The following is a 14,385-nucleotide window of genomic DNA, read 5'->3' as shown; positions in this document are numbered from 1 at the left end:
TCAGCTTCCTGATGCATGGGGGGATAAAGGTCTGGGCGGGAAGAGACCAACTCCACAGTGCCACTGGGCAGCCCCTTGGCCCTGGCAGCCCAGGTGAAGGGCAGACATGGACTTGAAGGGGAAATTGTCCTGCCTGCTGTCCCTGGAACCTCGAGGAAGCCAGTGACACAACCAAGTGTGGACATTAATGCAATCGAAGGGTAATTCAATCACTTTATAGAAGTTGATCTGTCCTTTTTATTACAATTACTGTCGGCTGGGGTGTTTCGTTCCATCATGGAAAATAAACATCATTTATCATACTTGTAAAGATTAGCCCCCGACAGCTACAGCTCTTGCTTTGCATAAATGTGTATTAATGTGGGCCCTGCCCGCCGTGTGGGGAGAAGTCTATATTTCACAAGACTGATTAGGTCCCGTCACCACTGCTTTAAGTAATGTCTTATCATGACTGATACACTCCGACTGCAAAACAGCAGCGGGGTGGGGGGAGAGGGGGCCACTCCCGGCAATTTATGGTGGCACCGGAATGAAAAGCAGGCCTGGGAAGGTGGGCATCTGTTTCCTCCAGGCCCAGGCCCATCCCTGATGCTGGGGACTGCCCTGGTCACCCTCGTCCCAGGGCTCTTGACTAAGAAGCAAGCACTGCCCACAAGGACGTCAAGGGCCAGGGAACCCGTGGCCCTCTGGCCACTGCTGAGCACTCAGCCCAGCCCTTGAGTGTCCTCCTCCGAGACCCCACCAAGGTTCTCTTGCTCCTCTCTTCCACTTCGGGGCATCTGACCCTCCAAGCCCTTCTCTGCCAGGAGCCCCTTTGCATCGATTCCCTGAAGCCTCCCCTGTGTTCACCTGTGCCCAAGCTGAGGTCCGTCCTGGTTGTCCCTGGCCACCACTGCTGATGGCCAGATTGGTCTCCAGCCCAGGTGTCTCTTCTGGGCTCAGCCTGGCACTTGTGACCTCCCACCCAGATGTCCTACCATGGCACTAACCTACTTTGTCCGTCTTCCCATCTGCCAGCCACACGGGGGCCAGCATGGAAATGCTACCATAGCCCACTGGGGACTACACGTTGCCCCTGGGACAATGTTTAAGCTCCCCCAAATCAGGCTGTCAGGCTCTCCTCTGCTCCGCCCACAGCCAGACTCTCCCACCTCAACCATGCCAAGCTCATCCCCACTCTGTCATTCACACACTCAGCTTCTGGGCCTGCTGTGGTACCTTCCCCCCGCAGCCAGCCAAGAAGCCCGGTTCCTCCACGTGGTCAGGGCCTCCCCCAGCGCGGAGAGGCCATCCCCATGAGTCCTCCATCCCTGGTGCTTCTCCAGCTTTCTTCCCAATTGACACCATGAGCAGGACTTTAGGCAGAAAATGTGGAAGACTGACTTCCTAGGGCTTACGCTCACACCGCAAGCCCAAATCTTGGTGCAGGAAAGCATTTATATTTTTATTGGTTTTTATTTATTCACACTACATTTGTAAATTCCTTTGGGTTCTATAGTTCCATAAGAACTATAAGCATAGGGAGTTTATACCTAGTTTTATGTGCTCCTATTTAAGAAAAATTACAGTAAATATAATGGAAGATAGTAGAAGTTATTTTCCTTCAAGGGAGTCTGTCCATCACGGAGAGGGCAGGGATTTCGTCTGTCAACCTGTACCCTAGCACCGTGCGTGGCACCTAGTAGGCACTCACTGACTGTCTATGAAATGAGTGAATGAAACTGTGAGAATGAGGGCATCTGTGTGGATGGGGGATGGGAATCTTGGAAACTCCAAGTAGATGGCAAGTGGGTATTTGCTAGGTGAATAAATCAGGGGCTAAAGGAGCAGACTTATGAATGAGTGAGTGAATGAGGGGCTGTTCAGGGCCATTGAGAGCATGAATCGAGGCAGGTGGGGGCAGGGCTCAGTCAGGCATCTGTCCATCTCCATGTCACTTGAAAGATGATGCTGTAGCCTGCCTGGCACGGGCTTGGACCTGAATGCCCTCTAGAGTCTGCGGCTGACTCGGTGTCCTCAGACCCACCTGGTCCCCTCCATCCCTCCATGCCATCCTCTCCCCCCTCCCATTGGGTCTCCTATTGGCTTCTCCCACTGGCCCTCAGGAAGGGTCTGAGCCTGTTCTCCATGTTACGGTACCATATAGGAGAGGTGGTGATGGGGGCGGAACTTTACGGAGAGTCCCACCCTGCACACACCATCAACTTCAAGTGTATAATTCAGTACAATGGTTTTTAGTACATACACAGATATGTACACCCATCACCACAGTCAATTTTAGAACATTTCATCACCTCAGAAGGAAACTGTACCCTTACCTATCATCATTTTATGTTTCCAATCCCCCTACCTCCCAGCTCCTGACAGCCACTACAAGACTTTGTCTCTATAGATTTCCCTTACAGATTTTCATATGAATGGAATCCACTTCCTCCTTCTTCCCTTCCTTCCACCTCCTCCTCCACATTCTCCTCCTTCTTTTCCTCCTGACCCCCACCCCCACCAACTGCAGCCTGCCTTGAATGTGGACGAGAGGCTGGAGGGGTAGCAGCCATTTTATGACCATGAGGCAATCTCGGAATGAAAGCCACAATACAGGGATGGTAGAGGAGAAAGATAGAATGAACCTGCTTCATCCATAACATAGTTGAGCCTAGGGGCCAGATCTAGAATATCGACCTCCAGAATCCATGTTATGTGGAGAAAAAGAAAAGAAAAGAAAGAAAAGAAAAGAACAGCCCTATGTAATTGAGCCATGGCTGTCCAGTTTCTGCTACTTGCAAATGACTGTCATCATAACTTGAAAACATAAACTACAGTGCTGATTAGACCACTTCTTTGCTCAAGAGGCAGCTCAGTGACTCCCATCTTCTGTCCAATGAAGTCAAAATGTGTTAGCCTGGAACTCATGGCCTGTGGTCCATCCCCACCCTTTCTGTGTCCCCAGGTCCGAGGGTTTTGCTTGTTGCTGGCTCCTCTCTCCATCTGTCCCTCTGGGAGCTCCTCTTTTGTTCCATCTCCTTCTGGGTATTACCCTCCTCCCCACCCTGCCTTCAAGACCCCTGGAAAGGCACTTGTCTATGCAACGCTCTGTCTCCTCTCCTCCCGCACCCCGCACACACCCTCCCTCTCCATGCAATCTTGGAGTCTTGCCCGGGCACCTGTAACTGTGTGTGGTACAACAGTCACCTGCCAGGCCTCATCGCCTTCCCACCCTCTCCCCTGGGTCCAGGACAATGCCTTGTACGCAAGTCATACATACTCTGCAAATACTTTATGAATGAATGAATACTGGGGACTCTTTATTTATTTTTTTGAAGATTTTATTTATTTGACGGAGAGAGAGATCACAAGTAGGCAGAGAGGCAGGCAAAGAGAGAGGGGAAGCAGGCTCCCTGCTGAACAGAGAACCCAATGTGGGGCTCGATCCTGGGACCCTGAGATCATGACCTGAGCCAAAGGCAGAGGCTTAACCCACTGAGCACCCCAGGTGACCTACTAGGGACTCTTTAATAATATATTTTATATGAAAGGGAAGTATATTTCATGCAACACATACATGTAATAATAAGTGTTATTTATTGGACATCTATTCTCTGACAAACACTGAATTAGGCACTTAATTTGAAAAAATAATAATGTTTCTTTTTATTTTCTTTTGTATGCCAAAAGAATAAGTATTCTCTGTTGAACACAGAAAAATACATTCAATCATCCATAGTTCCGCCCAGCCCCCTCCACTGGTAACATTTGGGAGAGTATCTTTTAAGATGTATGTGGTATATTACATATAGATAGAGTAGGACAGAGAGAGAGAAAGGGATCACTATATATATAATGGACTTCTTTGATAATTTCCAAATCGCTAGCTATTCTTTTGCTAGGTATTTTAAATTTATTTCCCAACTTCACAGGTATCCACATGTTACACTTTAGGAAACTTAAGGTCAGAGAAGCAAATTCATGTGCCCAAGGAGATGCAGCTCAGATAGAAGGAAAGTGAAATTTCGTCCCCGGTCTGTGGACTTCCAAGGCCTGTGTTCTTTTCATTTCACTCAACATACATAATGTTGGAGATATCCGGTTCTAAGTACTCACGCATAAGATAAGCCACAGAGAATGCATACCACATATTTTACATGTGAATGTGTCTGTCGACATGTTGTGCACAGCTCATAATCGCACATCTGTGTACTTTAAGTCTGGGGACATAACCCGGATTCTGTGGACCTCTGAAGAGGACACAAGCAGGCTTCAGTGGCTAGCAAGCCCCCTTGAAAAATCGCTTGCAGAGTTCTCTGCGGATAGCTGAATGTTAACTTTCATCAGGGAGGATTTATAAGTTTCCCAGATTCTTAAAGGGGCTGTGACCCCCCACGAGCCAGGAGGCTCTGATGTACTGAACGCATGCGTCCAAGCCAGGCTATCTGTCACGTGAACGAGCGCACCCACACACCATCTGGGGGCATAGCTGTGTGCTCTGGCTGACTCGAGCTCCCCAGCCCAGCCCAGGCCCCCCACGGAGCTCCAGGGAGGACTGACCTGGCTCAGGGTGTGGATGTCCAGCCGAGAAGGACAACTCTCACAGTGGGTGGTCAGGGAGCACCAGTGGGATGGGGTTGCTAGTATGGGCCGGTGGGGTCCAGATGTGTGGGTGTGGGAAGAAGGCAGGGCTTGTCACCCATGAGACACTGCTCTGAAACAGGGCCCTCTGGCGACAGAACCATTTACCAAAGACTGATGCTCCCCAGGAAGATGGAGCTGTTCCTTTCAGTTCTCACTGGCCCTCAGCAGGGTTGGGACATCAAGGCTGGGAATCCGGGCATGTCAGAACTAACTTTCGTTCCAGTACTGACTAACTTGTTCTTGGACAAGAGGCTTCAGCTCCCCAGGCCTCAGTTTCCCCAGATATAAAACTAGGAGCCTTGATTAGAATCAGAGTGTGACTGAGATATCCTGCTCATAGCTAATGAGCCCAGGACTGTGGCCCCTGGTCCTAAGTCAGCAGCGATGATTGGCTTGTTGGTTGGTTCCTTGACCCTGGGACATTGAAAATGGCTGTCTGTCCTTCCTCCAGAGGGTTTGAAGAAAGAGGCTGTGGGAAGACAGGACGAAGAAAGCCCTGAGAAGTGAGGGTGAGAAGACAGGAGAGGCCGTGAGCTCCTGGAGGACCGAGACCATGCCACCTACTTCCCCATCGCTAGCTTAGTTCCTAGACTACTCCTTGGAGCATGACAGGTGCCTGTATTGGCTTACCCAGGCTGCCATAGTAAGTGTCATTAACTAGGTGGTGTAAAACAACAGGAATTTATTGTCCTATTCTTCTGGAGGCTGGATCCAAGATCACGGTGTTGGCAGGGCCATGCTCTCTGAAAGCCGTGGGAGACCCTTTCTCGTGTCTTCCTAGTTTCTGGAAGCAAGCTTCAAGGTTCCTTGATTTATAGCCACATCCCTCCAATCTCTGCCTTTACCTTGGCCTTCTCCCTGTGTGCCTATCTTCATGTGGCCGCCTTCTTGGGACACTTGTCATCTTAGATTTGGGCCCACCGTACCCCTACCCCAGGGTGCCCTCCTCCTAACGAATCTCATCTACAATGACTCTATTCCAAATAAGGCCACATTTGGAGGTACTGGAGGTTAGCAGACTCCAACATACCTTTTTGGGGGGGAGTTGCTCTGTAACCCACAATAGAGTCCACTAAATATTCAGTGAACAAGTGGGAGAGACAAATGGGCAGAGGCTCTTGGCGATCTTGACTACAAGGAGATCGCCACAAGGATACAAGGGCACTTACTGGGATATGATTTTCAAATAATTGCTGACCCTTGAGAGAAAAGACAATTCACTGTCCTGGCTTCGCTGAAATCTGGAAGGAGAATAAAGTGCATGTAAGGCAGAGCAGGCAAAGCCATGCAGCATGGACCACAGAGAACGAGCTTGCCCAGGGGAGCACATGCCACGATCACAGGTGGTGAGGAGACCATCCATCACTGAGCCCACAGTCTTCCTGTGATTTTTCTATCTTTTTTTCTTTTTTAAGATTTTATTTATTTATTTGACAGAGAGAAACACAGCGAGAGAGGGAACACAAGCAGGGGGAGTGGGAGAGGGAGAAGCAGACTTCCTGCTGAGCAGGGAGCTCGACGTGGGGCTGGATCCCAGGATCCTGGGATCATGACCTGAGCCGAAGGCAGGCGTTTAATGACTGAGCCACCCAGGTGCCCCCAATTTTCCCATCTTGATAAAAAACTGTCATGCTTTCTACTTCTGCGGAACCAATGTAACTGTGACTTGTGTTCTGTACGTAATTTTATGTGGCAGATTTTTACATACTTTGGACATCATGTTTCAGACATAACCTTTGACCTTGCAATTCTATTGCTTTGAATCTAGCCTTGTTGAAAACAAAACAAAACAAAATGAAACTATTGTTTTTAGCCAGCTACGGTGTTTGAAGTTGTCTGGGCTCCTTGACCCCTGTATTCTGGGGTTCCAGAATTCTGAAGAGCTATAAAACCATTACTTAAACTAAAGGCAGGTTTCCGTGGGACCAGCTCTACTGAGCAGTAGCAACAAAGGCCAGGAGCTGCTACTTCCAGGACAAATTATTGGGTTCACAGGCAACTTACATTTTTGAGATGTCTAGAGGGTCATTCTGATTTAGAATTTGCCTGTTTCAGCTTTTCTGTGGCTCTTTGTGGAAATAGTTTAGTGCAGAGAACAGAAACCACGCTAGGTATTTTAGGCAGAAAGGGACTTAATACAGAGAATTAAATATTCACAAAGTCATTTGAGGGGACAAGGGGGTTCCAGCCTGTGTCTCCAGGGATGACGACCAGAACACCACAGAACAGGAAATGATTCCAGGAACACACTTCCCTGGCGGTCATCTGGGGACCAGGAAGATGCAATTGGGAAGGTAGCACTGCCCGGCCTGCCTAAGCACTGGTCACCGACACAGCTGCCTTGCGATCCATGAAGCTGGACGTTGGAAGGCTGAATCCAGCCCCTGTGGTCACCAACTGTCAACACTGTGAAGTGGGAGGCCACCCTGGTCTTTCTTGTTTGCCAGGAGAGAAAGCTTGAGGAAGATGACCTCCACCTTTCTTGCCTTTCCTAAGCTTGTGTGAGTTCTTATAGGAAGAGCTTATTTTAAATCCAGGACTCCAAGGCACCTGGGTGACTCAGTCGTTTAGGCACGTGCCTTCGGCTCAGGTCATGATCCGAGGATCCTGGTATCGAGCCTGGTGTCAGAGCCCCAGCTCAGCAGGGGGACTGCTTCTCCCTCTCCTGCTCCCTTGTTTGTGTTCCCTCTATCTCTCTCTCTTTCTCTGTCAAATAAGTAAATAAAGTCTTTAAATATACATAAATAAATCTGGAACTCCAACTACAAGGGACCCCGAGAGATACAGTTGAAGTTTTCAGTCTGTGTGGTGAGAGAAGACACTTTAGAAGAAGGAGAGGTAGCGGCTGAGGTCCGTGTCTGCCCCCTACATATTGGAATTTCTTTCTCATGGGTCAAAAATATCCAGCTTATGGATGGGAGAGGAGGCCGAAGATGCAAATTCTCCAAGGAGCAAGAATATAAAACTAAGGCTTCCTGACATCTGCATGTAGATGCCAAAGGAGCTCCTTTCTCTAAGCTGGACAAGCTGTAAGGGTATTAAAGGGCAAGAATGTCTTAGGGCAGGATTGTCCAATGGAAATTTTTGCAAGCATGGACATTTTCCTATCGGTGCTGTGTGATGTATTGGCTGCTAGCCCTGTGCAGCTGTTGAGCCCTTGGCATGGGGCTATGTGACTGGGTAACTGAATTTTTACTTTTTGTTAATTTGGAATTAAGTATACATGGTCACATGGGGTAGTGGCCGCCATTTTGGACAATACATTCTTAGAGTGTGGAGGCCAAGAAAAATTAAGGCCATCCCACATCAGGTTTAGCGTTAGCATAAGTACAGCCATCTTAGCTCTGGCAGCCATCTCAGACCCCTGTGCCCAAAGGCTGAACTTTCCCCTACTTTACTTTAGTTCTAAGGACCCCCACCCTGCTTTAGTAACAGGAAGCCCCACCCTGCTTTGGTTCCAGAAACCCCCACCCTGCTTTAGTAACAGGAGCCCATAAATACCCCTGCCTTAACTAAGCTGGGGGTCCAAGTCCCTACTCTGCTGTGTCGTGTATACTTGGGCCCAAGCTTAAGCTTGTCAAATAAACCCTTGTGTGATTGCATTGGTGTTGGCTCCTTGGTGGTCTCTCGGACACGAAAACTTGGGTACAACATTTGGAGGTCCCACCAAGATCTGGGAGACTCCCAGGACCCCAACCCAGAGGGTCTTGTGCCGGCTGGTGAGTGCACTCATTTTTATCTATTTGTGTGCATACTTTGGGAGCTCCAATCTGCATTTTTACCCGTAGGAATCCCAACTTGTATGTGGGTCAACATTGGCTCAAGCGGATGCTTGGCGGGTCGTCAACCGGAAGTCTTGGGAGATGTCCCTTGCCCCCGCAGGGGGTTTGAGTCCCCCGCCGTTTCAGGGGGTTAGAGTCCCCTTAAGTGGTCACCAGGGGGTTTGTGGTCTCCCAAGGCAGCCAGGGGGTTTGAGTCCCCCTAGGCGGTCAGGTGTCTTGTTTTTGTTGTCAGTTGTGCTGTTTGTTAACTGTATGGGAATTTTGTCTGTTGTGCTGGTTGTTAAGTTTATGGGAATTTTTGGAAGAAGCGTCCCTTACCCACGCCTGGAGGACAAGATCCTCATCTGTGAGGAGAGCCAGCTGCCGTTGTGGTTGGATTCTCCCTTAACTTCCTTTCAGTTTTGTCTTCACGGCCATGCTGGATCATTTGTCTGTGTGAGTGTGTTCTTGTTAATTGTTGTAAGTGTATGTGCCTTGTTGTGGAGTGAAGGCGTGATGCGACAGACACAGACTACCCCTCTGTCCCTGATGATTAACCACTTCTCGGACGTCAGGGAGAGAGCTCATAATCTGAGCACAGACGTACGAAAGGGAAAGTTTCAGACTTTGTGCACATCTGAGTGGCCAGCTTTTAATGTAAAATGGCCCCGGGAGGGAAACTTTCTACTGCCTATTATCCTACAGGTTAAGGCCGTCACCTCAGAGAAAAACCACATGGCCACCCTGACCAAATACCTTATATACTGGTCTGGCAAGACATGATAGAGAATCCTCCCTTCTGGCTTAAACCTTTTCTCCCTCCCGAAGCAGGACCTACACCCAAGATCCTGGCCCTTCGGAAACCAACTCCTAAGTCTAATAAGAAAGCGGAGTCCAAACCAATGACTCCGCTTTACCCGGTCTTCCAGACACTCCCACAGAGTACCTGATTTTTCCGCCGCCCTACCAGGTCTCCCCCTCCCGTCTGCCCCTCCAGCAGAAGCTCAGGGGCTGTCGAGGGAGTGCCACCCCCGCCCCGATGGAAGGGTCCCCATGCATGGGCCGGTGGCAAGGACATGTGGACGGACCCATCGAGCGGCCCCAGCCTCAAACCTGGGACTGGCCGATTCCACTGTCCTTCCCCTCCGCGCCATGGGACCCCCCGATGAAACGGGGACAACCAATGTTATATTGGCCATTCTCTACTAGTGATTTATACAGTTGGAGAACTCAACATGCAAAGTTCTCCGATAACCCAAAAGATCTGATTGGTCTTTTGGATACTGTTCTTTTCACCCATCGGCCCACCTGGGATGACAGTCAGCAGCTCCTGCAGGTTCTCTTTACCACTGAGGAAAGAGTGAATCCAGACAGAAGCCCGGAAGTCCATCCTGGGTGACGACAGACAGCCGACTCAGAACTCCGATCTCATAAATGCAGCCTACCCCTTGTCTCGCCCTGCTTGGGACTACAACTCAGCAGAAGGTGAGGAGAGGCTCCGGGTCTACCGCCAGACTCTGATGGCAGGTCTCAAGGTTGCAGCACGCAAGCCTACCAATCTGGCCAAGGTATGTGATGTAAGACAGGGTAAAGATGAGAGCCTGGCGGCATTCCTAGAAAGGATCATAGAGGCGTCCAGACAGTACACCCCTATGAATCCAGAGGCCCCAGAAACCCAAGCTGCCATTGTTATGGCTTTTGTTAACCAAGTCGCTCCGGACATTAAAAGGAAATTACAGAACGTAGAAAGACTAGGAGAGAAGAGCCTACAGGATCTGATAGTGGTGGCAGAAAGAGTCTACAATAACAGAGAGACCCTGGAGGAGCAACAGGCTAGGATAAGTGACTGTCAGACCCAGAACCTGGCTAAGATCCTACTGGCCACGACCATGGATGACCCACATGAAAAACAGAGACGTCTCAAGAAGCTGGCTTCAGGAGAAGGTAAGGGGGACCACCCCCACCGAGAATGCCCCAAACTGAATAGAAACCAGTGTGCTTATTGCAAGAAAGAAGGCCACTGGGCAAGGGTCTGCCCCTGGTTAAAGGAATCCCCCAACAAAAGACCAAAGGCCTCCACTACTATCTTGGAAGTCGAAGAGTTAAATGACTAGGGGAGTCGGGGTTTGGCACCCTTCCCTGAGCCCAGGGTAACCCTTAAAGTGGAGGGGCAACCAATTAAATTCCTAGTAGACACCGGGGCACAGCACTCTGTCTTGCTACAAGGGAAGTTGGCAAATAAGACCTCATGGGTACAGGGGGCCACAGGCAGTAAACAATATTCATGGACTACCCGAAGAACAGTGGATCTCGGCATGGGCCGGGTAACCCACTCCTTCATGGTCATTCCTGAGTGCCCCTACCCCCTGTTAGGCCGGGACCTACTCACCAAGATGGGAGCCTATATTAGTTTCCACCCTAAAGGGGCAAAGGTTCTGGATAAAGAGGGGCACCCGATCCAGGTGCTTGTCCTGAACCTGGAGGACGAATATCATCTTCACCAAATGCCCCCAGAACCAATGACCGACATTGACCACTGGTTGTAGGAGTTTCCCCAAGTGTGGGCAGAAACCGGGGGGATGGGATTGGCCCAACATCGGCCAGCTATATACATTGAACTAAAGCCAGGAGCAGAACCAGTCAGAGTCTGCCAATACCCCAACCGACGGGTGATGGACATGCACCCTACGGTCCCAAACCCCTACACCCTCCTCTCCACCTTGCCCCCAGATAAGACTTGGTATACAGTGCTAGACCTAAAGGATGCCTTTTTCATCTTGCCCTTGGCCCCAAAGAGCCAAGACCTCTTTGCTTTTGAATGGGCGGACCTGGAGAAGGGCATCAATGTCCAACTCACCTGGACTCAACTACCGCAAGGATTCAAGAATTCGCCCACCATCTTCGACGAGGCACTGCATGAAGCTTAGGTGAGTTCCGTGCCAAACACCCTAATCTCACTCTATTACAATATGTAGATGATAACCTGTTGGCAGCAGAGGACCAGGAAACATGCCTACAAGGCACCAAGGACTTGCTCCAAACGATAGCAACTCTGGGATACCGGACTTCAGCTAAGAAGGCCCAGATCTGCAGAATGGAGGTGAGCTACACCTGGGGTACAAATTAAAAGATGGACAAAGATGGTTAACAGATGCATGGAAGGAGACCGTCATGAGAATCCCACAGCCTTGAAACGTCAGCCAGGTATGTGAATTCCTAGGGTCGGCTGTGTTCTGCTGATTGTGGATCCCAGGTTTTGCTGACATAGTAAGCCCCTCTATGAGGCCACGAAACAAAAACAGGACTTTGTATGGACTGAGGCCAGGGACAAAGCCTTCAATGACCTTTTTTTTTTTTTTTTTAAGATTTTATTTATTTATTTGACAGAGAGAGATCACAAGTAGACGGAGAGGCAGGCAGAGAGAGAAAGAGAGAGGGAAGCAAGCTCCCTGCTGAACAGAGAGCCCAATGTGGGACTCGATCCCAGGACCCTGAGAGCATGACCTGAGCCGAAGGCAGCAGCTTAACCCACTGAGCCACCCAGGCGCCTCAAAGACTTCAATGAACTTAAACAAGCCTTGCTTTCGGCCCCAGCACTCGGGCTGCCTGATCTGACTAAGCCCTTCCATCTTTACATGGATGAAAAGGAAGGGGTGGCAAAGGGAGTCCTAATTCAATACATGGGCCCCTGGAAGAGACCGGTGGCATACCTCTCAAAGAAATTAGATGCCGTGCCGTTGGATGGCCTCCATGTTTAAAAATTATTGCTGCAGTGGCCACCATGGTTAAAGATGCAGATAAGCTGACTATGGGGCAGGAACCATACGTCACTACCTCATATGCCATTGAAGGGGTGCTCAAACAACCCCCGGAATGATGGATCAGCAGTGCCCGCTTGACCCATTACCAGAGCTTGCTTTTGAACCCTACCAGAATTTTGTTTTAGGCTCCAACAGCCCTAAACCCAGTGACACTGCTCCCTAACCCTGATGGGACCCCCCCCCCCACCCCCGCATGACTGCCAAGAAATTCTGGCTCAGGTGCACGGAGTCAGAGCTGATCTCCAGAACCAACCACTGCCGAATGCAGATGACACCTGGTATACAGATGGCAGTAGCTTTGTCCGGGAAGGAATCAGGTATGCGGGGGCAGCTATGACCACGGAGACAGAGACTGTCTGGGCGGAACTGTTGGCTGGGACTTCTGCCCAACGTGCAGAACTGATTGCACTAACCAAGGAGGTAACCATGGGAGCAGGCAACCGGATAAACATCTATACTGATAGCAGGTACGCCTTTGCCACAGCCCACAACCACGGAGCCATTTATAGAGAAAGAGGACTCTTAACAGCAGAAGGAAAGACTATTAAAAACAAGGCAGAAATCCTTGAGCTCCTAAGGGCCCTCTGGCTGCCTAAGGCACTGGCCATTATCCATTATCTAGGACATCAAAAAGCAGACATGCCAGTGGCCAGGGGAAATAAGCTGGCTGACTTAAAGGCAAAAGAGGCAGCTCTTTCAGTGGACCATGTCTTAGTGACCACATTGCTCGATCCGGGAGCACCAAGCTTGCCAAACAACCCCAACTACGCTGACGTAGACTTACAATGATTAGGCGTCTGCCTGGGACACAATGCCTACATGGCTAGTGGAGAGCTGCAGATAGCAGCATAAGCCTACCAGAGGAACTGGGACAGCGACTCCTATCCAAAATGCACAGGAGCACACACATGGGAACAAAAAAAATGGAAGACTTGGTGTGACATGCAAAGATTACTATCAAAGACTCCTGATCAAAGATCGAACAGATTGTGGCAAGCTGTCACACATGCCAATTAACTAATGCCACAGCCCATGGATCTAACCCGGGCACCCGGCTCTGGGGGGAACGCCTACTGGGAAGTGGACTTCACCGAGATAAAACCTGGAAAATATGGATTCAGATATTTACTGGTATTTGTAGATACTTTTTCGGGATGGACAGAGGCATTTCCCACCAAACATGAAACCGCACAGACCATGACCAAGAAACTGCTGGAAGACATCTTACCGAGGTATGGTTTTCCTTTTAAGATTGGATCAGACAAGGGACCAGGATTCATCTCTAAGGTAACACAGGGAGTGTCACTAGTACTTGGGGCAGATTGGAAATTACATTGTGCATATAGGTCCCAAAGCTCAGGACAGGTAGAGAGGATGAACAGAACATTAAAAGAGACCTTGACTAAATTAGCTTTGGAGACTGGTGGGGATTGGGTGACTCTCCTCCTCTTCACCCTATATAGGGTGCGAAACTCCCCATATAAGATGGGACTTACCCCTTACGAGATAATGTTCGGTATTCCTCCACCTATTATTCCCAATTTAAAATCTGAGGTGCTTGCTGAGTTTGATGATCAACAACTCCTTTTCTCCCTCCAAAAGTTACAACGAACCCATGAACAGGTGTGGCCTAAGCTGAGAGCCCTCTACAAGACTGGGCCACCCCCGGACCCCCATCAATATCAGCCGGGTGACTGGGTGTATGTCCAGAGATACCAACACCAGACACTTCAACCACACTGGAAGGGACCCTACATCATGATCCTGACCACTCCCACTGCTCTCAAGGTCGACAGGATTACTCCCTGGATCCACTACACCCACGTCCGGCCACCTGACCCACACGCTGTTCTCAAGGACTTCGTCCCAGAACGGAAAAGTCAGCCCGACAAGGATAATCCCCCAAAGCTAAGACTGTGCCATTCTCACTTACTCCACTAATGTTGCTTACTTTTGTCAAAGACAGAGTCAGTATAGTTCAGCTCATGGTACTCAGACAGCAATACCAACCACAGGACCTTGTTGCTGAGACCGGCCTGGACCCATGATTGGGTCCTTCCTTAGGTTCCTCTGAGAGGAGGAAATGTGGAGGCTGAGAAAAATTAAGGCCATCCCACCTCAGGCTTAGCCTTAGCATAAGTACAGTCATCCTAGCTCCGGCAGCCATCTCAGACCCC

General features: G+C 49.7%; 1 pseudogene; it reads left to right on the top strand.

Annotated features, from left to right (window-relative positions):
- Nucleotides 1-12,997, top strand: part of LOC116857082 — a 141,986-nt pseudogene extending 128,989 nt beyond the window's left edge.
- Nucleotides 12,998-14,385: the final 1,388 nt, after the last annotated feature.

This window comes from Lontra canadensis, unplaced genomic scaffold (assembly GCF_010015895.1).
Source record: "Lontra canadensis isolate GAN:19392208 unplaced genomic scaffold, GSC_riverotter_1.0 scaffold117, whole genome shotgun sequence".
NCBI classification, from domain to species: Eukaryota; Metazoa; Chordata; class Mammalia; order Carnivora; family Mustelidae; genus Lontra; species Lontra canadensis.
The sequence above is the reverse complement of the archived record's forward strand: the minus strand, read 5'-3'. Positions and strand labels throughout refer to the sequence as shown.